This window comes from Acomys russatus, chromosome 8 (assembly GCF_903995435.1).
Source record: "Acomys russatus chromosome 8, mAcoRus1.1, whole genome shotgun sequence".
Taxonomy (NCBI): Eukaryota; Metazoa; Chordata; class Mammalia; order Rodentia; family Muridae; genus Acomys; species Acomys russatus.
In genome coordinates, this window is record NC_067144.1 from 23,729,503 (window position 1) to 23,745,706 (window position 16,204).

Here is a 16,204-nt window from a genome sequence, read left to right on the forward strand (position 1 = left end):
AGAACTAATTCATTTTAATCAATAGGCATGATTATAAACGGAAATGTAGTTAGCTCAATTTTCCAGTGAACTCCAGGTTAATTTAATTTTTTATAGGGAAATAGCCTGGAATAAATATACCTGTGCTGAGAATGTGGGTGATGTCCCTTGCTAAAGTATAGGCTACTGAGACAAATACTTTCTGTGTTTTGTCTTAAGGAAGAGTACGGTGGACTAAAGAGTCTTCATTTCTAAACATTACTTAGCAGCTGCTGATGCTGCAAGCTTGAGACCCACACTGGGAAAATTACTGTCCTAAAGCTGTGCTTACGTTTTTCCTAGTAGATATTATTTTATAAATATGTTTATAAAGCAATTCAAAAATATTTATAGTAATTTATTTAGAGGTTCTTTTTTCTTTTTTCAAATAATGAACTCAGTTAAGCTAACACTCACTTTCAGGCACAAATGACTTCATTAAATTTGAAGAGTGACTGACATAGCCTACGCATGAGAAACACTTGACTTATTTGTTTGAATATTCATCCAAATGTCCTCAAATTATTTTTTGGCTTTATTCAGGTGAAATTGTCAAATAAAAATTGTCTGTAATTACAGTATACAGTGTGATTCTTTGATGTATAATATACAATATGAAGTGGATGCCACAATTAATATACAAATTGCCTCTTCTAGTCATGTTTGGGGAGGAGTTTGAGAACATTTGAAATAGACTTTCAGCACATCTCAATTATACATCACTGTGTTAATAGACATATTTATTACGCTCTATATTAGATTCCCACAGAGGTACTCCTTTTTTAAACTTTTTTAAATTAATTCATTCATATTACATCTCAATAGTTATCCCATCCCTTGTATCCTCCCATTCCTCCCTCCCTCCCACTTTCCCCCTATTTCCCTCCCCCATGACTGTGACTGAGGGGGACCTCCTCCCCCTGTTTGTGCTCATAGGGTATAAAGTCTCTTCTTGGTAGCCTGCTATCCTTCCTCTGAGTGCCGCCAGGCCTCCCCATCAAGAGGATGTGGTCAAACATGACAGAGGTACTCTTAACTACCATTTCTCATTTCACTGTTCCTCTATCCCGACCAAAAAAACCACAGTGAAAGCAACTGCCATTTTTTTCTGTTGCTTAAAAAATTTGTAACCATAAAAACAACATAATCACTAATTATATCTCATCTGATATTCTTTATGTTAATGTAGCTTCTTATTGTAACGCATTGACTCACCTTCATAAGATATCAAATCCATCTTTGCATGCTATATCACAAATTAGTTTCCCTGCTTTATTCTAGATTAGCATAATATGTGAGTGTATATATTCCTAAAAATATACAGTTATATACTTATTGAATAAAAGCCCTTTAGTTTCTATTAAATCATGTTTGGTAAATCATGTTTAATTTGCAGGTTGCAGCCTTATGAAGAGTGAAACTTCCCAAGTGCCACCTGTACATGGATCAGCACACATAACATCTGACTTATTTTCTGACTCTTAAACTTGATTTGAACCTATTTTCATCACGCCTGTTTCTTGACTACCAGTTAATCAAGAATACTGTGTGCTTAGGTAGATTCTTTATTCTTTGACTTGAGTGGCTATGGAATGCAACAAGCTGATTAGGAGTAACTTTTTTAGGTCACATTAAATCATATATGCATACAAGTTCATACAGAAATACAGAATTACCTAAGGACATATATCCCAGAAATGTAAAGCATAAAAGTGTTGTCATTTGTTAGTCAGAGAAGGTCTTCTAAATCATTCACATTAAGAAATGGTATTTGTTGTGATGGAGCTAACTCTGGTACAATAGAGTACAAAAACAATGCTTGGCTAAGGAAGACACTCTATATCTTGGACCAAACACATTCAAAATGCTGTTTGTATATTAGAGAGGCTTTGGATAAAAGATTCAGAGGAGATTCCTGAAATCACAGCAACTGTGCTTGTCCTTACATTGCCCCCGTCACTCTGATAAACTTTGTAATAGACCACTTTGTGTGCTAATAGACTATCACTTTGTGGGTGGAAAAGGATGGCCTTGCTACTGAGGATAAGAATTTCCAATCTGATTCTGTAAATGATTCCTCTTTATCTGATGCTATTTCATTTTTAACAAATCTATTAGGACCAGGATAATGAATCATGAGGGTTATTGACAATAACTTTGCCCATAGGGAAAGAGGATAGTATGTTAGAAACAGGCTTATTTAAAGCTGAAATTAAATTGATCAAGTTAATCAAATGAAAAATTCAGAAGGTTAAGCTACTCAAACTTCTATTTATTCATGGAGAAGAAACAAGAGCATTTCAATCCCTGAACCATTATCCTTTAACTTGGAATAAATTAATCCAAGGGAGACACAACTCTGATGCCTATTCAGGATGCAACTGTGATGTAATACTGTAGCATTGGTTCACTAGCCTATTAGGAATCTATTTGCTTAAGTGTCTTGCATCAGTTTACTGATGTAATTTCTTTAGAACCTCATTAGCAAACATATGTTTCTTGAATGGTTCATATCTTAGTCTTAAAATATATTATACTTTGTCATTTAGGAGAGAAATTGCTTTGTATTTATAACAAAACAAAGTCCTTGGTTGCAGTAAATGATTGACCTAGTTATAAAAAATGATGTCAAAAGAAGGTAAGCATGTATATAGTCGTCTCAGATCTCATAGCCAATCGATACTAATCACAAATTTCAACTGAATCTTCTACATTCAAAATCTGTTCTTTATGATCAATCATATGGATTCTTATTTCTGTGTTATGTAACCAAATGGGAAAGAAAAACAGAGAAGTCAAAAACAAATTTAGTTGCAGAGATACTATGATAAAAATTATGTAAATGTACAGGAACCAGCAAGTGTATATCTGTGAAAAATGTTGTGTAGATTTATGATACCACATAGATTTAGTGTATTTCCTGTCTTAAGACAAGCTATATTCCCTCCATTTGAACATTAGTGGTTCTATTTGCGTATCTCAGAAAATCCGAACACATTGTCACCATTTCCTTTATCCTTTTACCAGATCTTTGCCCTTTACATGGTTTTCAAGGACTTTGTCCAAGTTCTTTATATTACAGATAAGTCACCATTATATTGTACTTTAATGTCCATAATGACTAAGAAAAGTATTTAGCAAGTTAATAGTATGTGTCAAAAATGTTGTATATTTAAAGCACTTTGCACAAAATTGATGATGGAAATTAATATTTATTATTTACAGACACGGAAAAAATACATATTTATTTCCATTTAATCCTATCACTGTTTCATAAATATTGTACTTAATCCATCAATAATACAACACATACTCATTAATCCTAAAAATAATTAGAAAACATTTATGATAATAATAATATTAATTTGAACAAATATTAAACAAGCCCATTAAACCCTCAGGGAAGAAATCACAGCTGTTAAGATTGTCAGATACCCTGTCTACTCTGAAATAGACACCATACCTTTGATTCTATATTTAATGGAAAAGTAAGCTAAATAACCACTGTTAAAAACCAGACATTTCTCACCTTGTCCTTAGTTCTTAGTTAAGATAGGCTGTCTTTAGCATTCAATCTCACTTTATAAATTACCCCGTAAGCATTGGTCCATGTTACACGTTCTCGTTCCATATACTTCTAAGTACTGTCCTTTGTGACATTTTGTAGTTGACAATGGTTTTGAGTATCAGGTCAAGGTGTTTCCTTGAGAACTTACTGTTTGCTTTTGTTGTTGCCTCATGAGGGCTGCTTCATTAGGTGGCTTGTTATATGATATGTCACCAAAAAGGTATAATCTTGCGTCGTATCACACATTCATTTGACCATGTTTCCATGTGCCCATTTAGCTACAGTGTAACCAACTGCCTATATGATTGTCTTAACACCAAAAATTTCAACACATTCACCAAGCCCACTCAAAGACTTGTAGTTAGAAGACTAGGGAGATGTCTCGGTGTTTAGAGTGCTTGTTATAAAGCATGGGGACCTCAGCTCAGATTCCCAGGGTCTACATAAAACCTGAGGGGTGGTGTTGATGTGTTCCTGAAAAGCCAGCATCAGGTGAGTGAAAGACAGAGACAGGGAAATCCCCCAAACTTGTTTGTGGCATCCTAGCCCATAAGCAAACTTCAAATTCAGTAAGAGCCCTTGTCTCTAAAAATGAGATAGGAAAAAGAAAGAACATCCCTACATCATCCTCGGGTCTAGAGGTGTGTTTGCGTAGATGGGAACATCTATACAGGTGTACGCGCTTGCGTGCAGACACACACACACACACACACACACACACACACACACACACACACACACCTTGCTAGAGGTGAATGAGTAATGATAAGAAAAAAGAGAGGATCACAGAAAGAGTAATTGGTGTATATGAATGAGTTAAAAATAAGGAAGACCCAAGTCTATGGTAATTTATAGAGTGCAGAGCTTCTTGCATAATGAGTTATAGGTGATGTCTGAACCAACAATGAAGTCACAGAATTTATATTATTACAGTTTATGCAATAATTGGCGTATAATACTTTTAATACCTCAATATATAATGCTCTTCAAAGGCAAACCTCAGTGCTAGTTATTTGGTTTGGTTAAATTTGTTGTTCTAATTGATCTGTTTGGTAGTTCATATTTTGTGGGTGCAGGATATATATGCCAGAGAAGATATGTCCTCCCATCTCACTGAATCTATTAAAGAAATCTAAGCTGTCCATCTGCACATCTGCAGATATATGGCCATATGGATTGTGGGCTTGAGAAAACACACCCATAGTATTGAGCTCACCACTCACTAGGTGTAAGGGGATGCCTTTTACTGCAGAAAGCACATTTTCTTGGCTGAGACAATTAACCAAAGAGATGTCAATGTGAGAAGTATTAAATCAAATGCTGAAAGTAGGGCTCAAGAGATAGCATAGTGGCTAAAACTGCTTCTGCCTTGCCCGGCAACCTGGGTTCAATTCCCAGAAACCACATGGTAAAAGGAGAACACTGATTTCAGTAAGGTAATCCTCCTACTTCCACATGTGCACCATCTCATAACACACACACACACACACACACACACACACACACACACACACACACACACACACATGAAATACATAAGTAAAACTGAATTAAAAGTAAAAAGCTAGCAATGGAGGCTGGGGATGTTGTGTAGCTCTATTTCACTTGAGTAACATGCAGGACTCCATGGGTTCAATCCACAGCGATACCTATACTGTGTGTGGGAGCACAGGACTGCAATCCCTCCAAATGCAAGGTAGAGAAAAAAGATGGACAAGTTCAAGATCATCCCCACACGTATATAACTGAAGGCCAGAATGAGATATACTATACCCATTCTCAAATGAAAATAGAAGAAAATAAAGAGAAAACAGAAAATAAAAAGCAAAGCTAATATCTAGGATGAGCCCCCCTCCAAAAAAAATAGAGGAAAAGTAGTGGACACAAAGGGAACCAGAGCAGCCTAATGTTGAGATTCATCTCTGAAGTGAAAAGGTCCCGTATCTAGGAATTGGAAAATATTACAGAACAGGGGAAGAAGGTAGACCTGTCCAGATTGAGGAGTGGTGGGACCCATCACAGCGGCCTCTGCTTTAGGGACCACACTTTATTACTGTCTAAGCAAGTACCTTCATAAGATGCTTCCTGTTTGCAGTGGGTTTAGCGATCATGATCATGTTTTATTAATTAATCTTCACAGCTTTGCTTTGAGCTACATCTGCATTATTAGCTTCCTCCGCAGACAGGAGCATTAGCATTCAGTGTCTAGAGTCAGGTGGAAAGTAAAGGGTCCTGGTCAGAGAAGGCAACGGGCATCCCCCTGCATTGTGACAACATGAAGAAATTAGAACTGACTTAGGATATTTGCCCTTCACCTTCTTAAGATAAATTTCTGGATCCTTTTTTTTTTTTCTTTCTACTTGACTGCCACTTTAGATACAGCATGATAAAAATGGGTAATCCCATTTTTATTAAAGAGAAATAACAGAAAGGAAGAAACACACGCTCCAATCCTGTCATGAGAATCCACTAATCATCCACACAAGCAAACGGTGGGGCACTGAGATCAGTATTCACCACTGATGTCCAAAACTATCCACTTAGGCTTGTCACCGGTGACATCTTAGCCATTCTCTCTGTCACCATGGAACAGGCAGACAGTTGTGTCCCAAATGGAAGAGTCAGAGCAAGAGCAACGAGTCAGCATCCGCTGTTAGGATGCTGTGGTTGGAAGGACTCTGTAAGAACTCATTTCTCTGAAAAAGCACTGAGATTTTAAAAATGTAGTTAAATTAAAGCTTAAAGTATATCTTATCCCATGAGTAGTTTGAAAAGACTGGTTATATTTTATTTACAGCAGCCAATACATGTAAAATGATTTTACTTTGTCATCTAAATTATCCTTGACTTTCATTGGAAGTGTAGATCAGTGCCATTATACCATAAATACACTGTTCTCATCAATGTCCTCCACGTTCTCTCCACTCTTTCCATGGATATGGTTGGGCACAGCACTTTCCTAACGTGGTGTTGTCATTTTTGCCTCATGGTTTAAACACCCATGTATGTTTTTGCTTCATTGCTAAAAATATCTTCTATGAGATAGACGGTGCCACATATTATTTATAGTGTCAAGGGTAGTGTCACTAGCACAAGACAGTTTCCATTTCACTGCTTTCACTCTGGGTGTTTGAGCTTTAAAATATCAGGTGCAGGGGAATGAAGTCATAACTCACTCCATTCCATGTTTAAGCTTAAAGTGAAGGCTTTTAGTCAGAAGGCTGGTAATGGGTAAAAATGTTACCAAAATAAAGTAAGAGTTAAGTTATAGAGGAACACTGAAAATTTTCATTCACTTGATTTCTTTGACAGATGGGAATATTGTGACTTAGTACTAATTAAAATTAAAAATATTAGGATGTTATGAAAGGGTAAATTTATCATATATTACTGAAGTCTTTGCTATTTCCTGAACAAATGCACTGAACACAACCTGTATGCTTGCCCAAACCTCTCCAGGGTGCTGCTGTTGTCTGTCACACCTGAGGGAAAAAAAACCTGTGCCAAGATGACCAGAAGGTATATGGCATTCAAGTGCTGTCACTCTAACCATTCTTGTGCCTTTGTCCGAAATGCAAATCAGTGCATGCTGACGTGAGGTGCATACAGGAATGTATAAGAGATCCAAAGTCTGAGCTGTTCCTTGCTGTAGCTCACCCCAGGTTCCGACAGTGGCCCCTCCTCATTGTCCAGCATCAGACTTCCAAAGTGGTTTAAATAAGACTTTATTTTGTCTCTTCTGTGTCAGTCTCTGCTTGCCAGACTTCTTCACTAATTAAAGGGAAGACAGACGGGCTTTGCATTTTTTCCCCTCCTTAGTGAGTTATTGGCAGGGTTTCTAGTCTTTCAGGTCAGAGTTTATGGGAGCAGTCACTCTGAGTGACTGGCAGTTCAAATCACTCTGTGATGCTAAGCAGGCCATCATATGAACCCTAACAGAACTGCCACTTAGCCACGTGACACTGTCTTTTGTATTCATGCGAGGCAACCATTTCTTCTGCTTTGTCAATACTTTGTAAGGGGATCCCCTACAATTTGGGAGAAGGAGACTGTGACCCTGGTCTTTGCTTTGAACCTCTTGTTCTATGTAGCATTTGGCACAAAGTATATACTAGAAAAATACTTGAGAACTGAATGGATTTCTTTTTATATTCCATCTCCTCAGAATGTAAACTATATAAGGAACATGTCACTTTGCCTTGGGCCAATGAAGCTCAGGATGGATAGAGGGAGTTGGCTTTTCTTTGATCCCTGCACTGCTGAAATGTCATTTGACCTTACTGAATGGGTTTCCCCTTTGCTTTTTTTTTTTTTTCTTTCCATAGTTGCTGTTGTGCTTGACTATTGGTAATGATCCAAGCCATCTGTCTACCTCGTCTGGCCATAGATAGTGACATCAGAGATTTTTCTGCTCACAGAGGTCACACTTACAGAAGGAGGAAGGTCAGCTATTACAGAACAGGCTCTGAGGAAATGTTGGATGTAGATCTGTGTAGGAAAGTTTCCAAGATATAGACATTTGAAGGGGAGCTGAACCAACACATGGAAATTAGCACAGTGAAAATCAGGTGAAGCAATGGCTATCAGAGAAGCATCCTGGGACTTTTGCTCAGAGTAATGGGCAGATGCCACATGGTTGGACACTTTTTGGACTCTTTACTTGTGGGGACTGTAAGAAAAATGTGGTTCTGTGTCTATTTGTGCTTCCTGAATGGTACCCGTATTCACACAGATTAGTATGATTTTTATATAGTTTTATGAGCTGATGTATCATTATTGTATAATACTACCCTTAATAACAGCACAATGGCAGTAACCTTAATATTTGTAACTGAAGGTCCCTTTTGTCAGTAAATAAAGCTTTTAATATTGCTGATACACATTAATGTGTGAGTGAGTTGCTACTTCCCTTAGGCACATGTTAATCTCACAAGATGAAATACAACAATGATTAAAACAAAGATACAGGCTGCTAGTGGCAGAATTCAAAGTGTCAACTATTGATCAACAGGAAGATATTTTTATAGCCTGAGTCCTTCCATGACATTCATCTACTCTCACTGCTAAAACTCTTTCTGACCTGCAGAAAACCTGAGCTCATGGGCAAAATATATGAAGCTGAATTTATGCTAATTATGGTGTGTGTTAGGATATCATGTTGCATTCGCTCAATATATAAGTAGAGCTAAAATTAGTAGAATATTCTGTTCAATTCTGAGTTACATTTTCTTTGCCTCAACTTCTCACCTCCAGGACAGCTCTCAATAGCTAGAGTGTAGGTCAAAGCTATACTTGCTTCGACAAGTTAACTCAGTAGAGTTCCAACAGAGTGGTATGATACCATTTACATTATTTCAGTCATAGAAAATTATCATGTTTTATATTAACATTTGTTCCAGGTAATTAATGTTCATTTTTTTAAATGTGAGATGTTCCTGATTATTATTTGTAATATCCATTTCATGAACTATGCAGTATACTCGATGTATTTTTAGTTATAAGACAATTACTGTTTAGGTTTTTAGTGATTAATGAATGATTCAGGACATCCGTATAAATAGGAATTGCACAGAGTTACCGTATTAGTGATGGCCGGACCTATAAGGTTATTGAGTCATGGTCATCCCTTCTGTAAATGATTCGTAAGTTATTTTATATGTGTCTGTGTTTTATTTGGCTTTCACACCAATATTCCCACTGTTTGTCACCATATTTGAGGCACTGGACCATATGGCCTTTATTATATGGATTTTTTTTGCATATCATTGGTTAGTAATGACTTTTAGGATTCTGTTTCAGTCCGCCTACCTGTGATGTCATAGTCTAACTGCCATGGGGGTGTGGCCCTGCCCAGGGCTATATAAAAAGACAGTGACAGTCCTACTTTCTATTTTTGGCAGAGTTTAAACCAATATGGTGTCACTCCTCATGAAGCACAGAGGACTAATAATATACAAATAGTTACTATTGGAAATATCCGCAGCAAATATGAATACTGGAGTATGCCTGTTGTCCTAGCTTGGTAACTGTTACTGTGAACATACCCAGACAAAAGGACAAAAGGTTTATTTGACTTGAATTTCAGGTTGCCGTCTATCATCCTGGGCCTACTGGGTAAATCATGAAGGCAGGAAGTTAAAGCAGCTAGTCATAGTCACATTCTAGGTTAGAGGGAGAATAAGTGCATGCATGCTTGCCAGCTCACTCGCTAATGTTTCATGTATTTCAGGAATCAGAACTAGGGAATGGTGCTGCTGACTTTCCGTCTGAAAACTCCCACATCAATTAATACTATCATGACAACCATATGCAGGCATATACACAGTACGTGCTGATTAACCGAATCTAGAAAATCCCTCACTGAGACTCTCTTCTGATGTGATTTTAGATTATGTCAATTTGAAGGCCATCACAGAATAGAAGACATTAGATTTGCTGATTAGATTTGTCAAATTGACACAAACTAGAGCCACCTGGAGAAAGCGAACTGCAATAGAAGAATTACTTATATCAGATTTGCCCATGGCTGGGCTGTTGCCACATCTATAAGTTTTTTTTTTTCTAGTTGATATGGGAGGTCATACCCGCTGTGGGTGGTACATCCTTAAGCAGGTAGGCCTGGACTGTGTAAGAAAGCTATCTGAGCAAGCCAGAAGAGAGATACCAAGAAAGAACATTCCTCAATCATCTCAGCTTCAGTTCCTGCCTTCGGATTCTTTCTTGGAGTCCCTGCCCTGGGTTCTCAGGATAAGGGAGTATAATCTACAAGCTAAAATAAACCTTCCATCATAACTTTTCTTGGGTCATAGTTTTATCTCAACAATAGAATCCGAGTTACAACAGATGCAATTTGTGTAACCTCAATCTCAGTCTCCCTGGGAACCACTGAGGCACGGAGAAGCTCCGTCTCAAAAATCTTTTATCTAAAGGTCAGTAAGCTGGCTACTTCTTCTCAGTTTTCCTATGTCATTAGCTAAACACTCTTCGTCAGAGCATCAACTCCTTAGCGTGTCGACCTGCCACTTGGAGATCGAGAAAAAACTTCACATAGAGATTCATGTGGGCGTGCAGTAGAATAGTTCAGGCAGCTTTTGAAATGGCATGTCCCAAATAAACATGGAGTTGGCAACAGCATACGGTATAATCATATACAGATAAAAGAAACTGGCTATGTTAGAGACCCAGTGCTTTCCTTATCCCCTTATTTTAATTCAGATGTTCTTTGTGGCTAATTATTCAAATGGTCAGCATTCCTGAACTATGTGTGACCACTTCATCAGATAAATTCAGTTTATGTTTTCTCTTAGAACCTCATGACTGATTTTTAATATAAACATACTGAATAAGTAGAAATGTAAATCAGTTTTAGTGTTGAGAATACTCAACCAAAATTTGCCAGTTCTCAATGCGGTAACCTATATGTGGAAGGAAGAGCTATGGTCTTATTCACATCTGACAGGTGACTTGCACACACCCCGTAATATTAAGCTTTTCACATCAATGTTCCAGGTGTCATTTTGCATAATGTCTACTTGAGAAGCAGAGAATTCATATTTGTTTGTGCTCTTCCCCATTATGGTTGCATGCAGTGACATTCTGTAAGTTTCTTTGCTCTCTACCCTCCAAGTACATGTGATGTGTCTTAGGCAGACAAGCCAGCTTTTCATACACAGGCAGTGGATGTGATTAGAGGGAAATGTAATTTATCTGGAGTAGTCTAGAAATGGAAGGAAATTCCTTCACAGCAACATTTGCAAATGCATTCATCCCAGACACGCAGACATTCTAACACTAGGAGATAATGGCTTTGTGATCTCAATGTGTTGTGTTTTGAGCTGTTCTTCTAATGGGCTACATAAATTTATTCCTTTTTTTTGCTTCTGTGTTGTACTTAGATTACAAGATAAATGTGTGGAGTAAGGAGAGTTTAGATGGGTAGAGACAGAGACTTTTGTTTCTAATAGTCTTTTTAATATACATAGCAAAATTACCTGGAATCCTTGTGAGGTTTGTCTAAGCATGGATCTTTTTTTTTTTTTTTTTTTAGAAACACTATGAAGAATTCATTGTTACCTCTTTTCTGCTCTTGCAATTGGTTTTAGAGCTCATGTCACCTTGAATTTCTCAATTTGTCCGTTTTGCCAGAATTGAAGACATTTGATTGAATGACGTATTAGGATGGGGACTGTGTATTCTCTGGATACCTACTCTCTCAAAACTGCGTTATCTCCTGCACACATATCCTTGGGATGTTAAGGAGGAAGAGTCAAGGAAAGAAACAATAGAAAAAGAATGGTAATGAGTTCTGAGGGACTCACATAGGTGCTATTTTTGTGTTAGAAGTAAACAAAATAGAAGATAAACCTTGAAGAGTGAAACCATAACCAAAAGAAGGTCTACTGTAAAAAGCCTCTCCTTGTGACACAGACATTTGGTGTCAGCAACATAAAATGGCACTAACCTGTTGGTTTTAGGTATGCCTATACCTCTTTTGGAGGCATTAGGCAAATTTTTTATCTGCTGTTTCCTCATTTGTAAATGGAAATGTGCACATTGCAGAGCCTTCCAGATCATTTATACTGATCTCAGACAACCATAATCTTAAGAAAAATTTGCTTTATACTTTGTTTATCCTATTGTGTTCATGTTTCTTCTCATTTCATTTCTTTCTCCACCAAAATAAGGCACAGGTTAGCCATGCTATTATAGACTTGGTTTTCCTAATTAATAGGATATAAAACATGATATACTATGAACCAAAATACTTACATGTCACAGATAATTACATGTAACAAAAATTTCAGTGTATAAAGCAGAAGAATGTATTACTGTTAATACGTTGTGAGGCAGGAAATGAATGTGACTGATGGGGATCTATTTATAGCATCATACTGTAACCTGGTGCTATGTATTTCATTTCTGCATTTCATCTTTCTTGCAGAAGTTTCCCAGAATGTTTTAGAATTGGAAATAAATGAATGCCTATAAAAATAATATCTCTAGGCAATTGCAATATCTGATGCAAAGAGTATATACCGTTTGTGAATGTTAACCACAGCTGGTTTCTTCTGAAAATATGTATAACAAAACCCAGAGGCACTTAAATCTGATCTACTCAATGGTTTGGGGACCAAATAGATAGATGCTTTCAACTTACATTTAATTAATACATAATAGATTTAGTGGTGCTCAATTTTACATTGGATGAGGGGGATCAAATCCAATTTTGCTGTTTTCTTAACAGTTTCGAAAGCTTGCTTTGGGGAAGCAAAGGTGAGAATACTAAATGGATATGGAAAAACTGCAGTGTTGCTTGTTTTCTTTATTTCCCTAGACAGCATCAGGTGTGTTCTCCATATTTGAAATCTATACCTTTAAATATTGTTAAAGAATATCAAATATGTACATCTATAAATTAAAAACCAAACAAGACCCTTAACATAAGGAACAAGTCATAAGAATGTCAAAATATAACATATGCATTCCTCAGATATAATAACTTAAAATAGACAATATAAAATTTGTATTCTAAGAACAAAGGTACTTAAAATATCACATTACTATATAATAATATTTTAGGAAATTTTATATTTTGTTTTCACAATTCTGAATATTGAGACCAACCAAACTAGTAAAAAAAGCAGATACTAGGAAATCTACTTAATATACATTTACTAAAACCACAAATTTCATAGACTAGTCAGGGAAGACAAAGCTGTGTGTTAAATATGAGATTGCTGTCAAAAGACAATATTCACTGGCTCCATTTAGCACAGCTCCCACCAGGCTGTAGATGAAGAGCTGGGACCTTAGTCACACGCATTTATTAACATTCCTAATAAATCCTTAGGATCCTGATCCCGCGGATATATGTCAGTGCAGAAATAACTCAGCACATGAAACAAAAAGAGACGCTGCTTCTGTCAGTAGAGATACTACTGTACACATTAAATATGGGACAGATGGAAACATGGAGATCCTGATTCATAATGGTAGGACTTTTGGTCTACCACTGTTCTAACTCTATCTGACACACCTATTGCCCACCATGGATTTGACAAAGGCCAGACACTGAAATTGAGACACCTTAGGCCTGTGTTCCTACGCCACACTGGGCATCAGAAAACTGGTTTTGTTTGTTTGCTTGCTTGTTTTAGTTGATGTTTAGATAAACTCTTACATATTTATGGCCTTGTATAAGCCTCTTCTCTTTCACCCTGTGTAGTTTTATCTTTAGAAAGACAAAGACTAGAATAGTTGCTCTATTGTACAAGAGCTGTAGGAAAATGGCACAGCCTCATTCTTCCAAACCACTAGGGAATTAATATATGTTCATTTGTCAGAGGGAAAAAAGTCACTTTCAATTTGCTATTTTTGGACCAGGCTTATTTCCAACCTATAAATTGAACAATGTGTTTTTAGGAGAGGACTTTTGCCAAGGCACCTCAGCACCCATTTTGCAATGGATGCCAAGTGAAACTTATGAGTAAAGAGAACATGGTGGTGCCAGTGGTACATCCAAAGGAAGAGAGTGACCATGGAACATCAGCATGGTGGTGACTACCTCCTCCATTGTCTTTTAGAGCAAAGAACTGAGCCTTCAGTAAGTCACTGTCATTGTCTTTCTTTTATCCCTCCCTATAGGTACTCAGTCAAGGTGAAAGACACAACTAAACTATTGAGATTTGGCCCAAGAATAGAATGTCATGCAGAAGGGAAGGAGGGCAAAGAGAGCTGTGGGAAGGCAGAGCATGGCACAGCTCAGCTAGGTTTTTTTCCCTGCAGAGAAGGGGAAACTATAACTCAAGGATTATCAACCACGTGCTGAGTGCTGAGCTGAACATATGATTTGCAATCAAAATCAGACCTATCAGGCAACATGCTGTTCACAAATGTCCAAGGCAGGGTTTCAGTTATTTTATTGAAGCTAAATCGAGAAATGTCAGGCAAAAAAGACCGGCTCCTTGTATAAGAACCCTGGGACTTCCCACTTGAGACTGAAAAAAAAATATATCAATGTGCAGTTGACCTTTCTATGCTAGTCTGGCTTTGGCCCTTCAGGTAATTCCAGGATCTGATGGGCACACAATAAAGATGGTAAAAAGAAAAAACAATTAAGAAAGTGGAATTTTTGGGTAAGTATTTTAAGGGCCAGTGAGAGTGTAGATGCAAGCTCAGAAGGTGGAATCAATGCACAGATGAATAAAGGGTAAGAAAACCAGGGAGAAAATAAAGGGCGCGGCTTGACCAGGAGCAGCATTTGGTATAGCACTGACATTGGAGGACATGCTGCATTCGCATGTGGAAGCAGACACCAAGCCCATTGTGACTGCCCTCACACTGTGCACTCCCCATGGGGGAGGATGCCATTTTCTATTCTTCATCACTACCCTTTTTTATTTCTTATTTCAATTTTTTTTCCAGTCAGGTATGAAAGCCCAAGGTGCTTTGGTACTAACTTAAGAGGTTTTGATTTATTGTCTGAAGCTGGGCTTTCAAGTTCCAGAGGCACTTGCTCTCTCCCACACATTTAGTATTTGGAATAGCAAGTTCACTATTTTGAGGGTGTTTTTTTTTTCTAGTTCCAGATGAATGACTCTGACCTCCTCTGCGCATTGCCAGAGAATTGGAAAATACAGCCCAAATGAAATGGAAAAAAGGACAGGGAATTTGGAATAAAAGCTGATTGGCGGGGCCATATGATGTTGCACGCTGAAGAGGGAGGGCTGTACAGAGCAAGGACAGGGTGACACAAAGACCTTGGGAGCATCTGAAGTACCCACATCTGGGTGAATATGAAGAAAAGTCATACAACAGACCTTTAAGCCAGTTGATACTTTATATTCATGACAGGCAGTATTGTTATTTTCAAACAATTGGAGGTTACTGTGATACCCATTATCAGGGCTTAGTTGATCTGTAGTTCTGGCTTCATCAATACATATCTGGTATGTTCTTTTAGCCTCTTAATTAGAAAAAGAGACTTGATCAAATCTTATGAACACCATAAAACTTAAAATGAACCAAGTAATTTCATTTCCTAGGAAGTCTTAGCTCTCCTGAACAAACATTTTGGCCATTATTTGATGTATTTCCCTTATCCATATGTATATATTTATAAAACCAGACACATTTCTGTAATGAAGTATTCACAGACACATAATTATATCCTTAATACACAATGGCATAAGAATGGATTGAGGGGAGTGCCTAGAACTACCTAGCCACTGATTGGTATCTAGAGCATACACTCTATTGTAGCCAGTGTCTTAAACATTACATCATTCTACAAACAGCCTGTTTTTAATCTTTCTAGAGGAGCAAGAGTTAGAAAGTGCTTGATATTGCTAAGGACATTACTTTCATAATTTCATTTACTACAGCTACATATATTAACTAGATAGAGACAAACATTTAAAATGATCCAATTTTCATGTAAGGACAATAATATAGTAAGCTCTGATCTGGGTTTCAGGCAAAGTGAGCCTCAGAGAAGCACATGAGCTTAACCTTGGGGATAGCAAGCATGAATGAAAATCAATGTTCCATTGTTGAATAGGGGTGTTAACTTGTGCAAATTACATGATCTTTCTTCTTATATCATTCCAGTCCATAAAT

At 37.3% G+C, this 16,204-nt stretch overlaps 1 protein-coding gene across 2 annotated transcripts in view; it reads left to right on the forward strand.

Moving 5' to 3' along the window:
• The window catches only part of Lsamp (limbic system associated membrane protein), a 2,176,218-nt gene that overhangs the window by 65,439 nt on the left and 2,094,575 nt on the right, over window positions 1-16,204 (forward strand). The window lies entirely within an intron of this gene.